Source organism: Coregonus clupeaformis, chromosome 29 (assembly GCF_020615455.1).
Source record: "Coregonus clupeaformis isolate EN_2021a chromosome 29, ASM2061545v1, whole genome shotgun sequence".
In the NCBI taxonomy this organism is placed as follows: Eukaryota; Metazoa; Chordata; class Actinopteri; order Salmoniformes; family Salmonidae; genus Coregonus; species Coregonus clupeaformis.
Genome location: NC_059220.1, coordinates 33,189,878 through 33,209,124, shown reverse-complemented (window position 1 = coordinate 33,209,124; position 19,247 = coordinate 33,189,878). Strand labels below are relative to the sequence as shown.

Genomic DNA, 19,247 nt, shown 5'->3' with positions numbered 1-19,247 from the left:
AGTCAAGACAGATGAGATCTTTACGTATTCACCAGGGTATCTCGTTTCCATTCAAATGTAGATCTTTTTTATGTCATTTCATCCATGAATTCTTACTTCTCGGACCTGACAGCTAGTCCTGTGAACATAAACCTTGCCATGTTCACAGCTAAGGAATCTGTGACTGTGTGTGTGTGTGTGTGTGTGTGTGTGTGTGTGTGTGTGTGTGTGTGTGTGTGTGTGTGTGTGTGTGTGTGCGTGCGTGCGTGCGTGCGTGCGTGCGCGCGCGCGTGTATATTTTGATCTAATACAAGTTGCTTAGCTAAAACATGAATACTGTAAGCCAAGAAAATACTATTATGAGTCGTATGTAATCAAGATCTGCGTTTGAATTGCAGATATGCCAACCTTATCACAGCCGATTTCATTGAAATGAGTATGACTTCATAATAATAATGATAATTATTAATATCCATATTCAGGTATTGAATTTAACTGTTTAATATGTGTGTGTATCTGTGACCCTGTGTCTGCCGATATCCCTTATATACTGTGTATGTTAAAGTCAGTACAGTAATTCTAAGGTTAACCGTGACAGAATTACAACAGAGCAGATACAGTATATGCCTCCTGTATTCCCGAAAGATATTTTTATCATTATGTGGCAGATTACTGGAAATGAATTGAATACATTTCTACAGGGACCGAGCGTACGGTCTTAACTTCCCTCCGACCGTAAACCCTGTAATTTGTCCTGTTTAACATCAGCCAGCCTGCTCACCTTCAAAAGCCTCATCATCTCCTTCCACAGACCTCTGCTATGCTAAAAATAATCCCCCGTCTCCCTCTTCCTCCTCTGCCCCCTCCCAGCCTTGTCACTTGATTTTGTTATTACTATGCTAACCAAATCCTTATAAATGTGATTTAAGGCTTGGCGGCGCGCGCTCTTGTTTAGCCTTCTGCTGTGGCGATTTACGGCGTGAGGGAGAGAGAGAGAGAGAGAGGGAGGGAGGGAAGGAGGGAGAGGGGGGAGAGGAGGGGAAGGCCCCTCTAAGTATTCCTAACGTCCTGCCACTACATCTGTTCAGCAGAGGCTGATTGGGGTAGAGTGGTGTTATTGGGGTAGAGTGGTGTTATTGCAGTGTGTTCTAGACTGCACCCGGAGAGCAGTAAAGCATCAATAAAATAAAAAGCACCTGCATCTTAAATGAAATTTCAATTGAAAAATTTAACAGCCCTTCAAATTGCAGAATTTAACACAGACCAGTAAAGCCAAAATAACAGTCTGTGCTGCTAGGAGAGAAGGAGAGGGTGGCTGGGGAGTGGAGGGAGAGGGGGGTGGGGGGTTACATAGTTGGGGAGTGGAGGGAGAGGGGGTGGGGGGTTACATGGCTGGGGAGTGGAGGGAGAGGGGGTGGGGGGTTACATGGTTGGGGAGTGGAGGGAGAGGGGGTGGGGGGTTACATGGGTGGGGAGTGGAGGGAGAGGGAGGGGGGGCTACATGGGTTGGGGAGTGGAGGGAGAGGGGTGGGGGGTTACATGGGTGGGGAGTGGAGGGAGAGGGAGTGGGGGGCTACATGGGTGGGGAGTGGAGGGAGAGGGGGGTGGGGGTTACATGGGTGGGGAGTTGAGGGAGAGGTGGGTGGGGGGTTACATGGGTGGGGAGTGGAGGGAGCAGGGGGTGGGGGGCTACATGGGTGGGGAGTGGAGTGGAGGGAGCGGGTGGTGGGGGTTACATGGGTGGGGGAGTGGAGGGAGCGGGGGTTGGGGGTTACATGGGAGTGGAGTGGAGGTAGCGGGGGTGGGGGTTACATGGGTGGGGAGGGAATGGAGGGAGCGGGGGGTGGGGGTTACATGGGTGGGGGAGTGGAGGGAGCGGGGGTTGGGGGTTACATGGGAGTGGAGTGGAGGTAGCGGGGGGTGGGGGTTACATGGGTGGGGAGTGGAGTGGAAGGAGCGGGGATGGGGGTTACATGGGTGGGGAGGGTGTGTGTGCTTATGTGTGTGCATGCGTTTGCTGATGCATTTGGGTGTGTGAGTGTTCAAATTCAAGGTGATTTGATTGTCTCATGTGGTAAAATGATTTACAATTAAGGCCTCTATAGAGTCTCGGCAGGTTTGCAATGGAGCCCATAGACAGACAGACAGACAGACAGACAGACAGACAGACAGACAGACAGACAGACAGACAGACAGCCAGCCAGGCAGGCAGGCAAGCAGGCGGGCAGACATGCAGACAAGACAGACAGACAGTCAGACTGGCAGACAATCAGACGGAATGACAGATAGGCGGACAGACAGTCAGAGACAGGCCAGCCGGGCCTCCTTGCTTATTCCCTGCGTCTCCTGGACCTTTGTGGTAATTGAATCAGGGAGAGTGCTGAGTGGAGCAAGCACAAAAAGCTGTTAACCCAAAGGTCAATGCTGTGCATTGTTTATTTATCAGGGCTAGGAGGGAGCCCTGCAACGCACAGCCACACAGCCACACAGCCACGGCCCTGACACACTGACGCACTGCACTGCCTGGGAAAAAAATCCCCCTACTACACTGGAACGCACAAACAGACTGGGAACGCACACAGACACACACTCACACACACAGATTTAGAGTTTATACACACACACACTGGAAACACACACATAGTTAGTCAAACACATGCACAGACAAGGGCTGGAATCACAAATCTAAGTCACAGGAATGGAGGAAGAGGGAAGGGGTGATGGTGGAGAGTAAATGGGGAGGAGTGAGTGTAAGCGGGGAGGAAAGGGGGAGGAGGGAGGAAGGTATTGTGCGATCTGTAAAACCACCCAGGCCGCTCGATCACCAGGGTTTTATATTGTTTTGTTTACGTGTGTGTGCGTGTGTGTCTGCGTGCGTGTGTGCGTGTGTGTCTGCGTGCGTGTGTGTGTGTGCATCAAATATTTGTTATGAATGCCTTGCTGTAGATGACTCCTGTCCAGAGCCTGAGTTGTGTGATGGCTTATTTGGTGGTGTGATATAAGTGGTGTGATATAGGTGGTGTGATGTAGTTGGTGGTGTGATATAGTTGGTGTGATATAGTTGGTGGTGTGATATAGGTGGTGTGATATAGGTGGTGTGATATAGTTGGTGTGATATAGTTGGTGTGATATAGGTAGTGTGATATAGATGGTGTGATATAGGTGGTGGTGTGATGTAGGTGGTGGTGTGATATAGTTGGTGGTGTGATATTGGTGGTGTGATATAGGTGGTGTGATATAGGTGGTGGTGTGATATACAGTGGGGAAAAAAAGTATTTAGTCAGCCACCAATTGTGCAAGTTCTCCCACTTAAAAAGATGAGAGAGGCCTGTAATTTTCATCATAGGTACACGTCAACTATGACAGACAAATTGAGAGAAAAAAATCCAGAAAATCACATTGTAGGATTTTTAATGAATTTATTTGCAAATTATGGTGGAAAAAAGGTATTTGGTCACCTACAAACAAGCAAGATTTCTGGCTCTCACAGACCTGTAACTTCTTCTTTAAGAGGCTCCTCTGTCCTCCACTCGTTACCTGTATTAATGGCACCTGTTTGAACTTGTTATCAGTATAAAAGACACCTGTCCACAACCTCAAACAGTCACACTCCAAACTCCACTATGGCCAAGACCAAAGAGCTGTCAAAGGACACCAGAAATAAAATTGTAGACCTGCACCAGGCTGGGAAGACTGAATCTGCAATAGGTAAGCAGCTTGGTTTGAAGAAATCAACTGTGGGAGCAATTATTAGGAAATGGAAGACATACAAGACCACTGATAATCTCCCTCGATCTGGGGCTCCACGCAAGATCTCACCCCGTGGGGTCAAAATGATCACAAGCAAAAATCCCAGAACCACACGGGGGAACCTAGTGAATGACTGGGACCAAAGTAACAAAGCCTACCATCAGTAACACACTATGCCGCCAGGGACTCAAATCCTGCAGTGCCAGACGTGTCCCCCTGCTTAAGCCAGTACATGTCCAGGCCCGTCTGAAGTTTGCTAGAGTGCATTTGGATGATCCAGAAGAGGATTGGGAGAATGTCATATGGTCAGATGAAACCAAAATAGAACTTTTTGGTAAAAACTCAACTCGTCGTGTTTGGAGGACAAAGAATGCTGAGTTGCATCCAAAGAACACCATACCTACTGTGAAGCATGGGGGTGGAAACATCATGCTTTGGGGCTGTTTTTCTGCAAAGGGACCAGGACGACTGATCCGTGTAAAGGAAAGAATGAATGGGGCCATGTATCGTGAGATTTTGAGTGAAAAACCTCCTTCCATCAGCAAGGGCATTGAAGATGAAACGTGGCTGGGTCTTTCAGCATGACAATGATCCCAAACACACCGCCCGGGCAACGAAGGAGTGGCTTCGTAAGAAGCATTTCAAGGTCCTGGAGTGGCCTAGCCAGTCTCCAGATCTCAACCCCATAGAAAATCTTTGGAGGGAGTTGAAAGTCTGTGTTGCCCAGCGACAGCCCCAAAACATCACTGCTCTAGAGGAGATCTGCATGGAGGAATGGGCCAAAATACCAGCAACAGTGTGAGAAAACCTTGTGAAGACTTACAGAAAACGTATGAGAAAGTTTAAGTATTGAGAAACTTTTGTTATTGACCAAATACTTATTTTCCACCATAATTTGCAAATAAATTTATTAAAAATCCTACAATGTGATTTTCTGGAAAAAAATTCTCATTTTGTCTGTCATAGTTGACGTGTACCTATGATGAAAATTACAGGCCTCTCTCATCTTTTTAAGTGGGAGAAGTTGCACAATTGGTGGCTGACTAAATACTTTTTTTCCCCACTGTAGGTGGTGTGATATAGGTGGTGTGATATAGGTGATGTGATGTAGTAGGTGGTGTGATATAGTTGGTGATGTGATGTAGTTGGTGGTGTGATATAGTTGGTGGTGTGATATAGTTGGTGGTGTGATATAGTTGGTGGTGTGATATAGGTAGTGGTGTGATGTAGTTGGTGGTGTGATATAGTTGGTGATGTGATGTAGTTGGTGGTGTGATATAGGTGGTGGTGTGATATAGGTGGTGGTGTGATATAGGTGGTGGTGTGATATAGGTGGTGTGATATAGATGGTGTGAAATGGGTGGTGTGATATAGCGGTGTGGGGGGAGTTAGGTATTAGGGTGAGGAAGGAAGGAAGTGTGAGAAGGTAAGGGGTGGGGTAAGATGTGTGTTAGTGAGGGATCTCCTTGTGGAAAGATGGCTGAGTCATGGATGAGAGTGATGTCACCTAGGGTGAGAAGAGGGTGTGAGGTGGGTTAGTGAGGCAGTAGGTGAGGAGACGGGGGAGGGGGAGTAGAGGGTGAGGTAGGGGTTAGTGCTGGGTGAGAGTAAGCTAAGGTGAGGGTGAGGCTACCTCCCCCTCTCTCCCTCTCTCCCCTCTGGTCCCAGTAACATCTGGGGGAGCCGTTAGCCGTTAGCCGTTAGTAGTTAGCAACGCAGCACGCTCTAAGCATGCTCAATCACCTTGATCCACTTGCCCTTGCTGGAGCGCCATTATCCTACTACTGGTGTGTGTGTGTGTGTGTGTGTGTGTGACCATTACCCTGGTACAGTGGAATGTAAATGGGGGAGGAAAACATTACCTTGAAATGAGCTTTCAGAAATATCAATCAGAGCAGGTAGGGGGGCAGGGAGGGCGGGCGGGCGGGCGGGCGGGAGGGAGGGAGGGAGGGAGGGAGGGAGGGAGTTGAGGGAGGGAGGACAGGTAAGGAGGCAGGACACAACCAGACAGACTAGGAAGCTAAAAATCCTACTATTTCCATAGTTAACCTATTCCTCTGTTTTTTTATGTGAAAGCTGGAGGAGAAGAGAGAATATGAAGGAGGGTAAACTCTCTTTATACTGAACACAGAACTCAGCAGCTATTCTGTCTGACGTTGCCGTTCAGATACTGTTCAGATACTAAACTTGCTAGTTAGCCCCTGACAGACTGACTGCTCGATGTTTGTATAGTTTGACTTAAGGTCTGTGATTGGGAAACGGTTGGCTAGGGGATGTCTCAAGGGTGAGGCTTTTGAAGGGGGTACTAGAGAAGGACTATCACAGCCTTGTTGTCCCAACCACTCTCTCCCTCATCAGCTTACCCTGTAATAAAGACACTCTTTTTGGTATGTGAGTGTGTGTGTGTGTGTGTGTGTGTGTGTGTGTGTGTGTGTGTGTGTGTGTGTGTGTGTAGATATTGTATATTGATGTGAATATGTGTGTGCCTGTGTTCCTGTATGTAATTATCTAATAAAAAGCATGAGCTGGCGTACACCCAGAGAACTTAGTGTAGAGATGCTGACTAACGGAGGATAAACTGTAAGCTATAAAAACAAATAAAGAGAGTCGCACACTCTATGTATAAACTCCCAGTCATTTATTGGGTAAAAAACCACCAATGTTTCGGCATCACTGTGCCTTCCTCAGGGACAGTGTGTAATTATGAAAATAACTGGAGCTGTTGTACACTGTGTGTGAAGGATTCCTTGCTGTTTGTGTGTGTGTGTGTGTGTCGTGTGTGTGTGTGTGTGTGTGTGTGTGTGTGTGTGTGTGTATCTGTGAAGGATTCCGTGGCTAGAGCGCTTGACGATGGGCAGTGCGGCAGTAACCACTCAGTGGAAATGGCCAGTCTCAAACTTAAGTTAAATTACAATATTTCCTCCGATTCACCGCCATCTCTCCCCAGCTCATAGTTGATATCCCGGCCCATATAACCTCCATTGAATAAATCCATAAATATAATTTGCTGTGTGGCCGCGCCCAAGCGTTCTGCTGGCCCCTGGCGCTCGCTAAATGAGCTGATTTGCACATCGGTGTGTGTGTGTTTGTGTGTTTTTTTGTGTGTCCTCCATTCTAATCCCTGGAATAGGGCCCGCCAAATCACTGTTTGTCCTTGTGATGTCACTCTTGACGTTCCGTTGTCAAATGATATTTCCGCCACACAAAGTCCCCCTCTCTTCTCATCTCCATGCTTCTCATCACCACACACACACACGCCCGTGCACAAGGCTTTTCTTCCGCATTGATGAACAAATTATAATCCCTCTTTTCTCTTTGTTCTTTTTTACTGAAAAGCTGTACTCACTTTAGCAAGCTTTTTTATATGTTTGAAATTATGTAGTTAGATAACACCTGTCCGAGAGCTCTGGACCAATTGTGTGGTAGTAGACTGGACCTAAACCAATAAGGTTGGACATGGTTAGGGAAATCATGAGAGAGAGTAGGGAGTTTGAGAACCATTCTAAGGTCTTGTGGATGGATGGATGGATGGATGGGTGGATGGATCGAACAATTATACATTAATGAAACTTATTAACGATTAAACACATTAAAGTCTATGACTGTCTGACTGTATTGTCCTCTGTGGTGCTGTTAGGTAGAGGCCTGTACCCAGGCAGGGTGTAGTCTCTCTGGGGAGTCCCAGTCCTCCCGTACCCCTCCTGCCCCTCCAGAAGGTGTCCCGGCCCCCCATCTCTACTCTGACACCTCGGTGTTGCTGTCCTGGGGAGCCCCAGATAGGAGAAACAGACAACAGGAGGAGTGAGACATCAGATGAACAATATTATAGCTGTCTCAAAGGATCAAATTATACTATTTTCCCCATATCGTTCACTACTTTTGAGAGCCTCACATGGGTCAAAAGTAGTGCACTTCATAGGGATATTTATGTTAACTAAAACTGATTTGCATAATATATTTTCATAATAATCCTAATTCCTCTCTATTTGTTTGTAGGTGGGTGGTGGAGAGGCAGGTGAGAGTAACCCAGTAGGTGTCTACAGTGGTCAGACTGCCCCTCTCCCCTCCTCCCCTGTCTTATCTGGACCACTCCTCTGCCCTCAGCCCCTGGAGCTCCTACCAGTATTGCCTGCTGGATCGAACATTAGTACCTGGGCTAATGTCACCACCAGATCCTCTCACCCTGCCGGACTAGCCCCACCTCGGGTAGACGTACGGGGGCCGGACTCACTCCAGGTAGGTGGCTGTGTGGAGGTGTTGTTGGTGTTGTTACCAAGCCAATAACAGACCATGTCTCAGCTACTCAGCCAATTTCATTAATCTGCCTCAATTTGTGGTAGACATTCTTTGAAACACTAGAGTACACAGGGCAATGTCATATTGGTATTCATGTTTATATTGTGTGAAGTAATTATGAGCAGTTCCCTCTCTGAGCTCTTTGTCCCTCAAATAACACACACATACACCATACGCACACACACCGTGTACACACACACACACACTTACAGAACAATGTGTTCAGACAGACACTAAACTCAAGGTCCCCTTCAGGAAGTAGGCAGGGTGTTGACCCTGTCTGTAGTGACTTCCTTCCTGTCGGCCATATTAAGAAGACGCTAGCTAAGCCTGAATGAAGACGTCTAAATTAGCCCATCATGTCCCGCCCACACACGCACGCACACACACATACATGCATATACACACGCCCCTATGCTAATGCTAACTGTATGAAAATGCTAAAGCCATAGCAATGCTTCAGAGGTGATTGTGTGTTAGTGTTTCTTCCTGGTTCAGCCCAATTAGAATCTCTCTGTTTATATCTGAACTTGGTAACGCAGAGAGATGTTAGTGCTGACTAACACCCAAGTATAACTTAGCACTGTCCTTTTCTGTCTCTCTGTCTGTCTGTCTGTCTCTCCATCCCTCCCTCCTCTCACTCTCGCTCTCTCTCAATCTTTCTGTCTCCTTCTCTTTCTCTCTCTTTCTCTTTTTTCTCTCCCCAGCTAACAATGCTAGGGAGAGAGAATGTTTTTGTAATGTTACCTGTAATGTTCCCCTAATGTTTGAGTGTCCAGTTTTCCATTAGTTAGGGGAACATTCTATATATGTTAGCATAAACCGTCTGAGAATCTTTCTAGGATGTTTTGGTGTTAAAGTTAGGAGAACATTCCCTTAAGGTCAAACAGAACTGATCTAGAACGTGGTTAAAATGTTCTCATAATATACAACATTCATGTTCTAGACGCGTTTTATGGGACGTTGCAAGAACATTCATGTGTCCAGTTATCTCAGGGTTAGGAAAATATTCCATCAACGTTCCACCAAATGTACTCAGAACATGCTTGCCATGTTCTCAGAATATAAGATAGCAATGTTCTAGACACGTTTCATGGTAACGTTGCAAGAACATTCATGTGTCCAGTTTCTGTGGGTTAGGAGAATATTCCATCAACGTCACACTAAACATACACAGAACATGGTTGCCATGTTCTTAGAATATAAGCTCTTAATGTTCTAGACACATTTCATGGGAACATTGCAGGAACATTTCTGTGTATCAGTTGTCAGGACGTCGCCTGATGGTCTCTTGGAAACATTCCTTGCACATCATGGGTACATTCCTATGAAAACATTCATTCATGACCTAATGAGACTCTTAAGGCAACGTTCTCTAAAGTTGTGGGAACGTTTGTTGTCTCTTGTTCCCATCGCTTCCTCTCGTCAAATTCATACTGGAATCTATTCATCCAACGGTTTTCCATTCATGATTACTATTTGAATCTCAGAATAAGCTTAGCCTTTACCTCAATTCTACCTGCTCTGGTACCTTACTAAGGACAATACAGCCTCTTCCCAGAACATGTGTAACAGGGTGCTATCAGTGTTTTAAGGTTGTATAAACCCTAGCAGTGTGCCTGCTGGTTGAATAGAGGGCTCTCCAGAGAGAGAGGGCTAGCTAGCAGGGCCTTGGCTGCCTGACAAACACTATTCAGGGGGAATTCATGTCACCAAACAAGCTTTGCAGCTTAGTGGTCCTCTGTATCAATACACCCACAGACTCTATTCACCGACACACACACACGTGTGCAAGCACACACACACGTGCGTGCTCGCTCGCTCTCTCAAACACACACAAACACACACACACACACACTTCTCCGTCTCGTCTCCCAGTCTTGAGAAAGTGCCAGAAACACAGACAGACAGAAGTGTCTGTGACTTCAAACAAAGACAACATTTACATAAACTAGTTTGAATAATTCATTTCCCCCAACCCTGGCTTCTAGTTGTTGTTGTTGTTGTTGTTTTTTCAGACTATTGTTGTTTCATTCATTTGTTACAGCTACATTTACATGGCTAACGAGATGAGAAGTGTTACACGTGTAAGACGCTCACACTGGTTCTGCTATTTGCATATTCAGCAGTTTATTTATTTTCAAACAGACTGTGTTTGATTGGTTGTTTCTCGGTGTGTTTGGGTGTTTATTCACAGCTAGTGGTGATTTGTTACTTCCTGTAGTTTCAGTAATCTGTTTCAGCTACACTTAGTTTTTTTACATCTGTTTTTTTTCAACTTATTTATAAATCGAAGGGAAAGGAAAGGGAAGGCCATCACACACACACACACACACACACACACACACACACACACACACACACCGCCCTGAGTCCTTACTTATAGGTGTGTGTACATCACAAGAGGCTGTTGAGAGGAGAACGGCTCATAATAATGGCTGGAACGGTACAAATGGAATGGCATCAAACACCTGGAAACTATGGAAACTATTTGTTTGATGTATTTGTAACCATTCCACAAATTCCGCTCCAGCCATTGCCACAAGCCCGTTCTCCAATTAAGGTGCCACCAACCTCCCGTGGTGTAAATGGCCCTTTCCTTAACTGTACCTTCCAGTCCCAGATCTCTATCTTCTCTGATCTCCACCATCCCCAGATTACATCAGGGCATTCAATCTGGAATTGATATCTGAAAGCACTCGCACTCTGGCAAATGAGCTACCTAACGCCCAGCCTGGTCACCAGAAACACACGTCGATTTCGCGTGTGTTTGTTTGTGTGTGTGTTTGTGTTCCTGGTCACACTATTCATTACCTTATCTTCTCACCTATTTGTCAACTATCAGAGCAGTATAATTCCTCTTCCTACTCACACTCTCCATATTTCAGTACAAGTTCACAATTCCACATAGTTTTAGCCTTCCTTTTTATTAGATGAATTCCCTGAAATGCTGACAAAATCACATGCAGCAGGCAGTGCTAGCTAGGCAACATGCTGTGGTTTTTGCATGCAGTAATTCCATTACTGCGGTTTCATTATTTTAGCATGGAGCATGTTGGCCTGCTGGGATGAACCCTGTTTTAAATGTGATGAAGGGAATTTTCCACTCTGGTCAATGTCAGGGTGTCTCTCTCTCTCTCTCTCTCTCTCTCTCTCTCTCTCTCTCTCTCTCTCTCTCTCTCTCTCTCTCTCTCTCTCTCTCTCTCTCTCTCTCTCTCTCTCTCTCTCTGTATGGTGCGCATACACACACACATACACACACACTGTACAGTACAACATCACTTCCTGGAACTCATCCATCTAAAAGCGTTCTACAGCACAGAACACTGAACTGCCAATCACAGGCCTCCCTCAGCCCCTTGAACCTCTGCACTCTACTCTGGGAGAGATGATGTCAGTTGATTGTTAACTGCATACTAATAGCCTTCATAAGAATTGAGAATAACCACATGACTTTGTGTCATTTTTTGTTAAATGTTTTTGCCCATGCTTGTGTCCCTCCCTCCTCAAGTTACCTGGTCCCCTCCTGTCATTGGTAATGGAGAGATTGAGCGCTACGAGATCAACCTTCCACCTTCCAGACCCGCACCTGGTGCCCTACACAGACTACAACGACATCGTCCTAGACTGCTCCTCTGGGGGGCGGCCATATTCATCGACGGGGCTGTAGTAGAACAGGTTGAGAGCTTCAAGTTCCTTGGTGTCCACATCACCTATCATGGTCCAAACAAACCAAGACAGTCGTGAAGAGGGCACAACAAAGTATATTCCCCCTCAGGAGACTGAAAAGATTTGGCATGGGTCCTCAGATCCTCAAAAGATTCTACAGCTGCACCATCGAGAGCATCCTGACTGGTTGCATCACCGCCTGGTATGGCAACTGCTCGGCCTCCGACCGCAAGGCACTACAGAGGGTAGCAAGCGGTACCGGAGTGCCATGTCTAGGTCCAAAAGACTTCTCAACAGCTTCTACCCCCAAGTAGACTATTTGCACTGCCCCCCCCCCACCCCCACCCCCACCTCATCTTTTTACGCTGCTGCTACTCTGTTAATTATTTATGCATAGTCACTTTAACTCTACCCACATGTACATATTACCTCAACTACCTCAACTAGCCGGTGCCCCTGCACATTGACTCTGCACCGGTACCCCCCTGTATATATAGCCACCCTACTGTTATTTTATTTTACTTCTGCTCTTTTTTTCTCAACATATATTGGTGGGTGCACAGAGAGCATGCCCACGGCCGTGACTACACTACCCACAATGCCCCAGGACCTGGCACTGCTGGCGGTGGTGGCCATCAGTGAGTCCTTCCTGGCCGTATCCTGGCAACCTCCCGACAGGCCCAACAGACCTAACCTCAGATAAATGTTGTATTATTACCAGGGCCCAAATCAAATGTTTCCCTGGTGAGGCCACTTAGTTCTGAAAAACCCAGGGTTCTAGTTGTAAGGTAGAGATACACAACACAAATATAATGCAGAAAGGTACAGCTGTGTTCTAAATGTGTCTCAGGTTGTAAAGGAGGTGACGGTCGGTCAGTTAGAGTTCAGACAGCTTGCTGCAGCTGCTGTAGCTGAGCTCTTGGAATGCTGAGACCAGACGTAGCGCTAGCATCCGACATCTACATAGCACTGGCATTCAACATCTTTATCAGTATCAGTGGCGGCTCCTGAAAAAATTCTCAGGAGGGGCAATTTTTCTGATGATTTAGGTGACCTACACACATTTTAAAAAATATATGTCCAGCAACAACATGAAGACAGGGGCAGCATATAAGTCAATACCAGAAGCATTTATTGACTGATCTGGGGAGATGGATTCCAGTTTCTGTGACAGATTATAAATAATCTCTGATGCCTTTGTTATATTAGCTTTTGGTTGAATGTACTGTCGTAGTAAATATATAATGTTATAGCTTGGTCTGACTAAAATCTTGTGCATGACCCATTTTGTGTTGGGCCTTTGTATTCAATACAATGAACAAGAGTCCTATCTTGTCAGCCTTGTCAGCAGGTGGCTAAGGATAACACCCACGCCATAGGTCTCTCAGTTCTTCCAACTCACGAGTTCTTGCCCTGAGGACACACACACACACACCCACACACACACACACACACACACACACACACACACACATCATCACTGATTAACACACACACACACACACACATCATCACTGATAACAAACACACACACACACACACACACACACTGATAACAAACACACACACACACACACAAATCCTCTTCTCTTAGGCTGAACATCTGAAGACAGAGAACCCGACTCAGAGCCAATGCAACAGTGACACTAGCCTGGAGGTGACCTCGCCCAACTCATCAGGACCAATCAGAAGATCAGAACTACTAGATTCAACCTACTTCATTTTATTGTATAAAATGTCAGCACACAATGTTTAGGGGCTCTTCTGATAAACTCCCCTACGAGTTTGACGAACGGGTCCGTGCACGCGATTCCAGATATCTTTACCTCTGAATAAACTGCCTTATATTATACAATTATCCACCTTGTCCAAAAGTCTCTACTTGGTCTCCGTTCTCCAGTAAACTTGTTTTATCAACAATAGTAAGGTTCAATGACACAGAAAGCAGTTCAATGTCGGGGTACAGAGTCGCTCTCTTACCAGGATCGCGGTCCGCTCTGACCAGGGTGAAGCCGGCCGGCTCCACTTCTCTGTCCGGGACTCTGTCATCCAGCCAAGTCTCCCAGCTGTATTGGGATTACAGCTGCCTGCAGCGTTTTCATTATTTAGTCCGTTCAGTAGCGGGTATGTACACGATCAACAAGATCAGTCCAAAACCGAAGATCAGTCCAAAGCAGAATGTTTGCAGAATGTTTGTAAACTAAGTCTACAAATTAAAAACATAAAATAACGCCACACTGCAGGTCGCAACATAGACGCTGCTAGCCGCCATTGTCTTAGTTACGTTCAACGTTACGTCACGTATGACGAAAGCGCGTAAGTGCATGCCCACAGACACCCATAGAGCAGTGGCGGCTCCTGAAAAAATTCTCAGGAGGGGCAATTTTTCTGATGATTTAGGTGACCTACACACATTTTAAAAAAGATATGTCCAGCAACAACATGAAGACAGGGCAGCATATAAGTCAATACCAGAAGCATTTATTGACTGATCTGGGGAGATGGATTCCAGTTTCTGTGACAGATTATAAATAATCTCTGATGCCTTTGTTATATTAGCTTTTGGTTGAATGTACTGTCGTAGTAAATATATAATGTTATAGCTTGGTCTGACTAAAATCTTGTGCATGACCCATTTTGTGTTGGGCCTTTGTATTCAATACAATGAACAAGAGTCCTATCTTGTCAGCCTTGTCAGCAGGTGGCTAAGGATAACACCCACGCCATAGGTCTCTCAGTTCTTCCAACTCACGAGTTCTTGCCCTGAGGACACACACACACACACCCACACACACACACACACACACACACACACACACACATCATCACTGATTAACACACACACACACACACACATCATCACTGATAACAAACACACACACACACACACACACACACTGATAACAAACACACACACACACACACAAATCCTCTTCTCTTAGGCTGAACATCTGAAGACAGAGAACCCGACTCAGAGCCAATGCAACAGTGACACTAGCCTGGAGGTGACCTCGCCCAACTCATCAGGACCAATCAGAAGATCAGAACTACTAGATTCAACCTACTTCATTTTATTGTATAAAATGTCAGCACACAATGTTTAGGGGCTCTTCTGATAAACTCCCTACGAGTTTGACGAACGGGTCCGTGCACGCGATTCCAGATATCTTTACCTCTGAATAAACTGCCTTATATTATACAATTATCCACCTTGTCCAAAAGTCTCTACTTGGTCTCCGTTCTCCAGTAAACTTGTTTTATCAACAATAGTAAGGTTCAATGACACAGAAAGCAGTTCAATGTCGGGGTACAGAGTCGCTCTCTTACCAGGATCGCGGTCCGCTCTGACCAGGGTGAAGCCGGCCGGCTCCACTTCTCTGTCCGGGACTCTGTCATCCAGCCAAGTCTCCCAGCTGTATTGGGATTACAGCTGCCTGCAGCGTTTCATTATTTAGTCCGTTCGTAGCGGGTATGTACACGATCAACAAGATCAGTCCAAAACCGAAGATCAGTCCAAAGCAGAATGTTTGCAGAATGTTTGTAAACTAAGTCTACAAATTAAAAACATAAAATAACGCCACACTGCAGGTCGCAACATAGACGCTGCTAGCCGCCATTGTCTTAGTTACGTTCAACGTTACGTCACGTATGACGAAAGCGCGTAAGTGCATGCCCACAGACACCCATAGAGAATGTATTGAAAGCTTTGAAATGTGAAAAAATAGATTTTACATGACAGGCTATGAGAGACTTCTGGGCGATTTTCAACCTGACTGAAATCGCCCAAAAACGGGCGGGCCATTTGAAGCACGACTTTAGCCTGATTTGACATTTAGTGGCTGGCAGATCAGACGTGAACACTGATAACTGCTGTTGCCGTGATATAATTGATTAGAAAAAAAATCCCTTCCTTTTCCCGTTTGGCAGTGCGTCGCCCATATCGCCCTATTGAACAAGCCGCCCATGCCATAGAGAATGTATTGAAAGCTTTGAAATGTGAAAAAATAGATTTTACATGACAGGCTATGAGAGACTTCTGGGCGATTTTCAACCTGACTGAAATCGCCCAAAAAAACGGGCGGGGCCATTTGGAAGCACGACTTTAGCCTGATTTGACATTTAGTGGCTGGCAGATCAGACGTGAACACTGATAACTGCTGTTGCCGTGATATAATTGATTAGAAAAAAAAATCCCTTCCTTTTCCCGTTTGGCAGTGCGTCGCCCATATCGCCCTATTGAACAAGCCGCCCATGATCAGTATTACTCTGAATAGTCTCATACACTCTTCACTAAACCAGACAGAGACTTGAGTGAACACGTGTGTTTATTAACTAACTCGTTATCTGTGTGTGTCTGAGTATGTACCAGTCTAGTTCCTACACTGTTCTGTTCACGATTAGGAGCTAAATAACGGTCTGTTTTCATGGCAGACCATTAAAATTCATGAGTACTTTCCCCTCCACAGCACAACTCAGCTCATCTCAGTGTGTTTGTTTAAGTGGGTTTATAAAAGCTGGAATTAAGGCCTGCTCTTCTGATTACAGCCCACATTAACAACACTGTGGATGGAGAGAATAACACTAAAACCACGGGAAACAGAGAGGAAGTGAGAGAGAAAGATAAAGAAAGGAAAAAGTAGCGAGACAGCAGAAGAGAGAAATAGAGCGATGTTAGAGAGAGGGATGGGGAAAAAAAGGGAAAGAGAGGGATAGAGCAAGAGAGAGGAAGAGAATAGAGCAATAGACTGAGGGAAATAGACTGCCTGTGTGTGATTATCCGTGTGTTTGGTGTGGTCCTCAGATACGAGCTGCTCAAACGTAAAAGCTGTCAGCCCCCGGCAGATCTCCATCGCTGGTTCAATGTTTACGCCGGAGACAAATTGTTTCACAAAGATAAAGGCCTTAGCAGGTGAGATTACTAAAATTAGCTCTAGAGCAAACCACCGCCACTGTGTACAGAGCTGTTTCGCGCTCCGATGCCATCTTTTAATGCCGCTCAAAGATACATTAAGCAAATATTCAAAGAATTATATTGTTTTGCACTAATCTCTAGCTGGCACTCGGAAGCAGCTGATTTTTTTCCCTGTGCTTGCTAAAAGGCTTCTCTCTCCACTCTTGGTGTTTACTCTGGCTTCAAGTTAGGCACTTTTAGACACAAGCAGTTTAAGTAGTTTTATGGCCTTTCGCTGCTGTGCTGGCCTAGATTGTACACAGTGGAAATATAATTGGTTGTTGTTGAAGTTTGTGTTAACCCTTGTTGCTATTAATTATTCTGTGGTAGCCTAGATATTGTACCACTTTTGAAACAGAATGTGTTTTTGTGTGTGTGTGTGTGTGTGTGCGCGTTAGTGTGTGTGTGTGTGTATGTGTGTACATGCCAGTGTATGTGCCTGAATTCGAGCGTGTGTTGTATAACCCAGTGTTTCCTAACTCCTCGAGTACTCCCAACAGTACACATTTTTGTTGCAGCCCCAGACAAACTCACCAGATTCAACTCATTGAGGGCTTGATGATTAGTTGAAAAGTTGAATCAGGTGTTCTTGTCCGGGGTCCCAGTGATTCTAATTCTACACCAATGCTATTAGTACAAACCAGCACCCTGTCTCCTTCTGTCCCACCCACACACACAGTCACCTGGTGTAAACCCACCTTCAACTCTCAGTCATCCAAACCCTGCAGAGATGGAGTCAAGACCGGAGCCCTGGAGACCAAGACCAGAACCCTGAAATCCTACATCAAGACCAAGACCAAGACTAGAACCCTTGAGTACCACATCTAGACCAAGATTATACCTGTTTGGAACCACTTCTAGACCAAGACTCTACCCGTTTGGAACCACATGTACAAGAAGACTAGAAGCCTTGAGGAACCACAGACTAGAACCCTCAGGAACCACATCTAGACCAAGAATGGAAGCCTTGAGGACCACATCTAGACCAAGATTCGACCCCATTGAAACTTCATCTAGACCAAGACCTAACCCTTTAGGAATCACCTTTAGACCAAGATTTGACCCTATTGAAACAGCATCTAGACCAAGACCTAACCCTTTAGGAATCACCTTTAGACCAAGATTAGTATCCTTGAGAACCGCATCTAGACCATGACCAGAGCCTTTGGTTACCACATCCAGAACCAGACCAGAACTCTCCAAAAAAATTATAGGCCAATACTCTGCCCTTTAGGAACCACATCTACACCAAGACCAAGACCCAACCACTGTAGAGCCACACCCAGACCAAGACCTAGCGCTTCCAGAACCAAGACCTAAATCCTCAAGACATTGAGAAGACAAAAGACCATTCAAAGATGCTCTATGCAATTCCAGCTGCAAATAGGCCCAATGCATCATTTTTCTTATATATCAAATCTTTTATGGGTAACAATTAAGTACCTTACTGCAATAGTTTTCCATAAAAAAAATTTAAAAAAATTATCATCAATTTTTTTTCGTATTCATATATTCAAATCAGAATTTTGATAGGACTTTCTGGGAGTTGTCTGAGTGAGGAGCCTAGTTGGAGGGGCTTAATGGGAGGGATATGTAACCTGAAAACTATCTGTTATTGACAGAGAGGTTTGGAACTCTCTTTTTTATTGGTCTATGAACTTATACTGCCTGGTGATGTCACAGGGCAAGCCAAAACTCCAACTATGCAAAACCTGCTTATTAGAAGGTCCTGTGTACATTGTATTTTCAACCAGCAACTACCAGGAAATAACACTGATCACGTTTTCACACTTTTACTGTGTTAGTTTCATCAGCTGTTGTACAATGTGATACAAAACACAGGAAAAATATAATCTTGACTGTATTGGGCCTTTAATATCTATAGTTTGTCAATTTCATAAAACCAGATAAAAATGTTGCATAGAGCACCTTTAGATGAGAAAAAACATGACCCAGACCAAGACCCAACCTCTTAAATCCAGACTGTGACAAGACACAGACTAAAACCAGATTCAATGTAGACCCAGTCCCCAACCCAAACCCAGACCTAGACCAGCCATCTTAAAACATCTTATTCCTAAACATTAGCCGTTGCATACCCATCTTTGCCTGGCTACCCAAACTCCTTGATCTGGCCAAACGCTATACCACGCCCACGGATGTTAGTTTCTTTTCTGCAATGAGTCTGGATCTGAGTACCTTCCCAACGATTTCTAGAACAGAAAAACATTCTAACCGTTCTGATTGGTCCCAGAAACCAATGAGTTGGGCCAAAGCCACAACACGTGGGTATTGCGGTGGTTTGAAAATTATTAATTGGCTTTGATACTCTGATTGGTTAGAGATGATCCAATCACTGATTACTTTGTTGTGTATGACTTCAACGATGGCAATTTCAGACTGAAGTATGTAACAAACGATAGAGCAGCGCAGGAATTCAGTTTGAGTAGTCAGGCAATACCCATCTGACTTCCAAATTAAAAAGCAAAATGCCATGTCCCTTTTCTGTTGTGCCATTCCTTTGACAAGAGTCTGTAAATGACCACATTAGATTAGAGACTACAAAGACTATGGTGTTGTTCAATACCATTAGCCTAGACCC

The 19,247-nt window shown here is 45.3% G+C and overlaps 1 pseudogene; it reads left to right on the top strand.

Annotated features, from left to right (window-relative positions):
• Positions 1-19,247, top strand: part of LOC121544484 — a 244,163-nt pseudogene that overhangs the window by 172,453 nt on the left and 52,463 nt on the right.